The 8,094-nt window shown below is 42.4% G+C and overlaps 1 long non-coding RNA gene across 1 annotated transcript in view; it reads left to right on the forward strand.

Annotated features, from left to right (window-relative positions):
• Window positions 1-950: 950 nt before the first annotated feature.
• Window positions 951-8,094, forward strand: part of LOC103467028 (uncharacterized) — a 22,762-nt gene continuing 15,618 nt past the window's right edge. Inside the window, exons 1-2 of the long non-coding RNA XR_534021.2 lie at window positions 951-1,205; window positions 1,320-1,459. This is a non-coding gene — a long non-coding RNA (uncharacterized LOC103467028). The remainder of the gene's footprint in view (window positions 1,206-1,319; window positions 1,460-8,094) is intronic.

Genomic DNA, 8,094 nt, shown 5'->3' on the forward strand with positions numbered 1-8,094 from the left:
ATTGCAGAAGAACGATCCCGTGTCTGGTGAGGCGTTTTTCAGATGATCAGAGCATCATGCACCTTCCACCATGCATAACATTTGTTGCGGAAAAACTTATGAGTAAAATATGATTAATCTTTAATCTTTTTTCACATCTTTTTTATTTTACCTTTATTTGTTGAATAAAAACTGCCTTGTAAATAATGTTGTACATTGTTAAAAATGACATTTGCTTATCCTAGGGTTTTTCTATTAGTCTTTTCTGATCAAAGGTTTGTGTAACAACAAACTGATGCTCCATCGTTAAATTTATTATGCAACAACGAAACAGCAGGGCGTGTAGTTTAATAGGAGCGAACATTATAGCAGCGTTTTCTTTCCGCTCGCCTTGCTCAAAAGTTGGCAGAGTGAAGTTCCTGTGGTTGAAATTACACCCTTGCTGCATTTTTTTTTCAGCTTTGCTACATGCATCGTTTTTGTGACAACCTCGCAATGTAGCTCTCTAAAGTAGCCGAGCGAGTATCCTCACAAGCTGTCACAACTACATGAAGGAGTGCCAGAAGAATGACGGGCAAATCTGCAAACCTGATCATGGAGAACAGCGAACAGGATGATCTTACATGACACGGCATGTCTGTGTGTGGGCAGATGAGAGACTCCAATAAAAGCAGTGACGCTGTCTCACTTCCTTGTTCTCACACCAACCCCCGGCGACGCAGGGCAACTGTTGGGTTTGTCGGAAAAGTGTGAAACTTCCAGTCTTTTAACCTTTGTGCCACCGTAAACACACCTGAGATGGCTCTCCAGATGGCAAATGACTGTAAACACACATAGGCTCACTTTCACTTGCTGAGTGTTGCATGACAGTGTTTAGACGGGCCGCCAGCAGCTGTCACATCAACGGATCAGAGTGTGCGAGAGTGCACGGTGTTCCCTGTGCGCTCTCGCACATGTGCAGTCAGGTGCGTTCCTGCACCGTCTTGCCTCTCCTGCCGGAGTYGGTGGGCCGCTGGATGGGGGATCTGCCGGAGCAGGCGACAGTGGTTAGGGTGACTCAGCGGAGCGATGCTTTTGACAGCTGTTTGCGGAATGACAGATCATTTCATTGCCTTGTCTGTCAAGGCGTCCTCGCTTGGAGCCTGTTCTTGCTTGTGGAGTTCTTTCAACAAACAGCAYCGAATACCACGACAAGTCTGTCTCTGCACCTGTGTAGGCCGAGCAAGGTGCATGATCACATGGTGGAGCRGTAGAAGAGAAAATTTGATTTATTTTTTTTTAGCTGTATGTTTTGCCTGTTTGGATCAGCTGAATACACGGTGCTGTGTCTTTCCCACCAGAGTGAGGCGCCATGTCGGCCACCGACAGAGACGACTACCGACACGATCTGGTAACCTTGACTACAGYCAAAGCCTCCATATTTGGACGTTAGCCTGATTAGCAACCATCATATGCAGAGAGGCCACGCTACAGCAACCATGTGCGTATGTTGKGAGTGAATAGTACAAGAGTACATGGTCATTCTCTATAAGCTGGGGGAATAAATGCATTTGTTTGTTGGCTTCATGTTTTGAAAGACTTAATTTTGACTGATCATTTTACCCAAATGTCGCTATTTGTTACTGCCTAGCTAATCCTTGTCCTAATAGTAGAATAGCAACTTTAAATTTGCAAATACATTTACAGCATGTTTTTCTGTGTAATGCAGATTTCCTGTGTATTTTTGAGCTAAAACCTAAATCAATCCCAAGAGAGGAGTGCTGCCACTTTAAATCAGGAGATGTGACAGATTCCGCTCATTTCCCACTGATTGCTCCTGCTGTGTTGCGGCGCATACACACATTACATCATGGTGGCAAATCCCGTTCACCTCAAAACCTCATTGTTCAAGTTTGGAAGGGTTTAGTGTTTCAACATCCAGTTTAAGGTGTGATAAAATAATCAACTTTGCTCAAACAGAAAAGAAACGTGCCTGTGTTAGCTGCAACAATGCATCTTAGCAGTAAATCCCATCTACTGTAGTACTTTGGAAGGCCTATTAGTCCCCTACAAATGGTGCCACATGTGGAAGGAAAGTGCATTTGTAGGTTGAGCAACTGGGATAGTGTCCATGAAAAACTCCCTATGCCACTTAAGAAAGTAAGGGCGGTTTGAAACTTTTCACAGTGCTGTGTATTTCATCCTCTATTTTTAATTCCTACTTGATGATTAGATACGGTTTTAAGGTAGAAGTCAGTATGGTTAACATTCACTTGGGGTTTTATCAAAACATTATGAACCAACATTCCTCACTAAGAGGTTGTAAATCAACTTAAAAACAAACACCTGACAAGGATTTAATTTCATCCATATCTCGACTTTCATCAAATATCAAATCTTATCTTGTCTGCTCAAGCCTCTGAAAGCTTTGAACTGATTTTCAGATTTTTGTTTAGCTTTGGTGGGACACTTGTTGTAGGTAAAAAAAAAACAAAAACTAACAAACTTAGAACTTCTGAAAAAACATAAGTAGAATCTGTTGTGTCAAATAGCGCATAAACTTCTTGTTACTTCAAGTATATTTTGCTCTGTTCCTGAAAACGGACTCTTCCTATAACCCTTCAAAACCAAGGGTTGTTCAAATTTAGGGAAAAACCATATTTAAAGATGCAGAGCCTTTTACAAAAATATGTTTTTTTTTTTTTTTACATATTTGTTAAAACTGACCCTATATCAAAAGAGAAAATCAATAATCAACAGACGATCTGTGAACACACTGATCTCCTCCAAATATWCCCTGGGCTACTATTACCATCTGAAGAGATGCGCYGCTCCYGACCAGAGCCAGGAGGAGGGTCAATCAACCTTGTGTACACACTGCTTGGGCTAATGGAGGARAAACAACTCACCATCCCAGGTTTATCTACCGTCATTGTTGGCTATGCAAACTAGCCTAAGCATTCAYGGCTAGCTTTGTTGTGGTGAACGTAGCAGAAAGAAAGGGGGAGGTTATGAGCAGCAGGATGATTGAAAGCGCAAAGACCCACCTCCTGGCTCTGATTGGTTGTTTCTGACAGTCCTGTGTATTTGTTCAGATGACAGCAGGGAGAAGGCAGAGGAGCTGGATTTTTTTAGAGATTATCCATCTCGTGTCATATTGTCACAACATACTGACAGTTTTAACACATATATATATAAAAAGATATATTATTTTATAAAAGTTACAAAGTGCCTCTTTAATAGAAGGCACCTCTCTGATCGTGCATTGTCTGAACTTAAAGGTTCACTGCTGTGTTGTGACCAATGTAGAGTYGCACCACACTAATGAGGAAAGCGGGTTAGGAAGAGGGATGAGCAAAATGAGGGTCATGAAATGTGAGCAAAGACGRGAAGGATAAAAGAAACGAAAATCTATGGTAAAGAAGAATAAGGACGATAATTAAATGGAAATAGGTGAAARAGAGGGATGAGGGGGATAAATGGGATTCCTTCAGACTGTCCAAACATCCTGATAAATTAGTTCACTAGACCACAGGAATGTCTTGAAGACTTAACACCCAGATTACTTTTAATTTTCTTTTTTTTAAAGTCACACAAAACAGAGGTTGTTGTTTTTGGACCAGAACTTCTGGAAAACAAACAGCCTATTCAGCCACTTACTCCGGATTGCATTAAACTAAAGCCTTAAAAAACCTGGGCGTCTTCTTTRTCTGTATATGATTGATGATGAATCTGTATGGATGTCTAGAAGTTGGATCTGCTTGTCTTGAAAAAGTCTCAAAGTATTTTTTGTGAATCTGCACAATTGAAATAGACCGATGTAAATTGGAACCAAGTKAAATACCGATAAGGTTAACAGTTCTCAGCCTCTTATCATTGCGGGGTCAGGAGGTCATCGGGCGAGAGGCAGGSTACCACCGCCTCACAGCAAGGATTAGCATGCAACTGAATGCTGTTTCAGTTCCACAACTCCTTAAAGAAACAGCCATTAAATGTTAACGTTACAAATCCCACACACACACGCACGCACACACACACACGCACACACACACGCACACAGTAACACTTCACCCAAGACTTAAACCAGCAGTCTTCCCATTGTGGATAATCGTTGCTCCACCTCATCTCCAAAGCTTTTTTCTGTTTCCCTTCTGCTGAGCGTTTCTAGKATTCATCATKTCCTCTTATCACATGCARCCAAGCAGAAAGTTCTGGTTTTATCTACTGATGATATCCACCTGCGGCATTTCAGCCCACACAGCAACGCACCGAAGTTAAACCTTTAGTGCGCATTTATTGTGATCCGAGCATTCAAGAGAGAACGATGACGTCTTTTCCCAGGACCGTGTTTTGAGTAATCACAGTGATTTGCTGATCCTGCTTTGAGTTTTCTCCCTGGACCGTGACAAATAATTTGCAGGAAAATGCCGCCACRAGCAACCGGCAACTGAGATAAATTGGGGTTCTTTTTTTTMTTTTTTTAAATGTGAAACACCAATGGTTTTAGATTTCTAGAACTAATGGTGGTATATTTAAAGTAGAATAAATTCTGATGGTGAGGAGTTCCAAAAGTCAGCATCTGGTAGCCATTAGTGATAGCCCGCCTTCAGGCAGCTTACCCTGATTTTCATGGTGGCTGCTTGATTGGCTCAGATCTCAATCTGAAGTAAGGTATGATCTGCCCTTCCCTGCCCAAAACTGAAAAATATCCCTTCTGTATGCTCAGTTACAGTGTCTCGCTAAAGTGTTTTTACCCTTTTGAACTTTTTTTTTTTTTTCACCACATTTTTATCACTTTACAACCCTCAAGAAAACTCTCCCCGTAGCAAATTTTGAAGGGGACATGTACTCTTCAGCTCTCTATAACAAAATCTCAAAYATCTGCAATGTTTTTGTAATTAGCCCCTAYGCGCTGTTGTCCCTGAATAAACCCCAGTGCAAAAAAACTATCAAAAMAATAAATTCAGATGTTCACTCTTAAGTAAACGCTCTGTCAGTGCATGAATTAGTCTCAGGATRAATGCAGATGTCTTGTGAAGGCCTCAAAGGTTTGGTGAAAAGACAGAATTTATTAAGCACTTTTCTATTCATACTGACCACTCAGAGCCCTTGACCCTGGAGTCACATTAACCCACTCGGACTCACTAACTCACATTCACTTCCCGATCATTGGATGCTGAAGTGCATAGCGCGAAGAGGTCACCAACTTTCTGCAGCGTCAGTCACTACAGACCACTTCAGAACTTTATGCTCCAAAGAGGAACATGAAGTTCTGTTCCGATCTGAACAGCATCTGAAGAACAGTTCAGATTAGCTGAAGAACAGTTCACAGAGAGCTTTATGGAATGGGTTTCCATGGTGGAGCTGCTGCATCCAAACCATACATCCCCAAGTGCAATGAAAGGCATAGGATGCAGTGGTGTAAAGTAGGCTGCTACTGGGCTCTAGAGCAGTGGAGTCACGTTCTCTGGAGYGACGAATCACGCTTCTCCATCTGGCAATCTGAAGGACGAGTCTGGGTTTGGCGATTGCCAGGAGAACTGTACTTGACTGACTGCATTGTGCCAAGTGTAAAGTTTGGTGGAGGGGGAATTGTGGTGTGTGGTTGTTTTTCAGGAGCTGGGCTCGGCCCCTTAGTTCCAGTGAAAGGAACTCTGAATGGGTCACAACACTTTGGACAAAACTTTGTGGGAACAGTTTGGAGCTGGCCCCTTCCTCTTCCACCATGTGGAACAGTGTACAAAACAAGGACATGGATGGAGAGCCTGGTGTGAACATCCATGTCCTGTTGGGTACACCCCAAAGGTGTACCCAACAGGACACCTTTGGGGTGAATTAGAGCAGAGACTGAGAGCCAGGCTTCTCGTCCAACATCAGTATGTGACCTCACAAATGCGCTTCTGGAAGAATAGTCATAAATCCCCATAAACACTCCTAGACCTTATGGACAGCCTTCTCAGAAGAGTAGAAGCTGTTCTAGCTGCAAAGGGAGGACCAACGTCATACTGAACCTTGTGGATTAGGAATGGGATGTCACTTAAACTCATATGTGAGTCAAAGCAGGTGAGCGAATATTTTTGGCAATATAGTGTATGCATTGCAGGCACAGACATACAAAATAAACTTGTGTATGCAAATACACAATAGCAAATAGAGACTGCAAATCTAAATTTGCTGTCTGAATTCTAGAGCACACCAACCCCTCAATAAGTTTATTTGTTTACAATTGTGCAGTACTTGAGCAAAAATTTAAGTGGTTTGAATAATTTTGAAAGGTGCTTTGTTTCATTTGCTTCCTTCATAGCTGCCAGGCTTCAGAAAGCTCTGCGTTTCTTATCACGTTACAGGAGGACGTTGTGTTAGCATTTTCACTTTTCACCCCGCGCTGGCTTCAGCTTCCACCGCAACAAAGATTTCTTACAACTGATTAAAATATATATATATATATATATAATAAATGCACTTCTTCAGGTTCCTGCGTGTACTTGGGAATATCCATCCAACTTTTACCATAAATATCTGAAGCCACAAAAAGAGAACTGATGTCCTGAAAAAGTGCAGGGTGAGATGAAACAAGGTCCTAACAAATGAGAAACTCTGCTATGCTTTTCCTTAAGGCAAGAGAATAAAGAAGAAAAGGATCACAAGGGGAAAATAAATTCTGCCTGCATAGCTTTAACCATCTCTGTGTGCAAACTGGCCAAATATCACTAATGCTGGAGAAGCAGCGTTCCAGTTTACACAACTTAAAAGGCTCTAGAGTTCCTCACCGAGGCATAAATCAGCGTGGAACTAGACTTTGGTAATTGCCCAAATCTCTGGTGAGACCACAGCTTTCCATAAATCATAACATGGTTGAGGTTTGAGGGCAGCAGTGATATTCTTGTAAACAGCTTATTGCTTGTTAGTGCGCTGGACACATAGCAGGGAAGATTCACAGAGCAGCAAACAGTATGAGGACAATTAGCAGTCCAGCAAACGCAAACAGACACACAAYGGAAAATAATCCTGCTGAGGAATCCCGACTGCCAAACGCTTTCCTTTGTGTTTTTATCTCCTCCGTAATTACACATTTGTAGTTTCCACTCTTAGAAAAAAAAATCCCAACCCCATCATTTTCATTGCCAGCATGCTCGGCACTAAGCAGGCAGGCAATCAACACGTCCCGTCTGGCATAATGGCTCTTTGTTGCTCCCTCGCCCCAAAGCTGGAAAGCCATTTTAGGGAAGCTACTTGCAAAGTTTTCAAACCTACGCCCACACCAAGTGACCCAAGTCCGGCTCTGCCACCCGAGGCTCAGTCTGAAGTCTCCCACACTCATTCATACTGGCTGACAGATTGGGTTCTGGAGGCGGGGAGCGGTTAAATTCAGAATAGATGGATGATGGAGGGGAAAAAAGGCAGCAAAACACAAGCCTGTCTTTGATTTTCCCTAAAAAAAGTGAAAGAACCGTAAATCAACTCAACATGTCCCTGGAGCCAAATCAAGAATCAAATTGAGACACACACACACACACGCACACACGCATACACACACACACACACACACACACACACACACTATTCAGTGCAGCATATTTAAATGCTGCTACTTTTAATCTGGTGGCAAAAACATTATGATTCAACATATTTCATGCTTCCTCTTCATGTGCAAACATTCACTTTTACACAGTGGCGTCTGAATATGACAGTATGAATGTGTCGAAGTTCTTAATGCTGTGACATGTTGTTTATGCTTCCACTGGTATTTTGACACGTTATCCTTTGTGATGAGCTCCCAGTCTCGGAGGATGGAAGGCCTTGGTGTCATCACCCTAATCTTGAGGTTCTTCCACAGACTTTCTATCAGATTGAAGTCGGGACACTGGCCGGGCCAAAACATCAATTTCAGCTTGAAGAAATGTTTCCAAGTGAAAGTGTTATATTTCAGATTAATAGGGTGTGCTGTGGTGGCGCATGGGTTAAGCACAACCCACATATGGAGGCCTTAGTCCTCGACGCAGCTGTCTCAGGTTCGATTCCCGGCCTTGGTGACCTTTGCTGCATGTCTTCCCCCTTCTCTCATTACCCACTTTCCTGTCAATTAACTATCAAATAAAGGCCACTAGAGCCAAAAAATCTTAAAAAAAAAAAATA

The sequence above is a fragment of the Poecilia reticulata genome, linkage group LG7 (genome assembly GCF_000633615.1).
Source record: "Poecilia reticulata strain Guanapo linkage group LG7, Guppy_female_1.0+MT, whole genome shotgun sequence".
Taxonomy (NCBI): domain Eukaryota; kingdom Metazoa; phylum Chordata; class Actinopteri; order Cyprinodontiformes; family Poeciliidae; genus Poecilia; species Poecilia reticulata.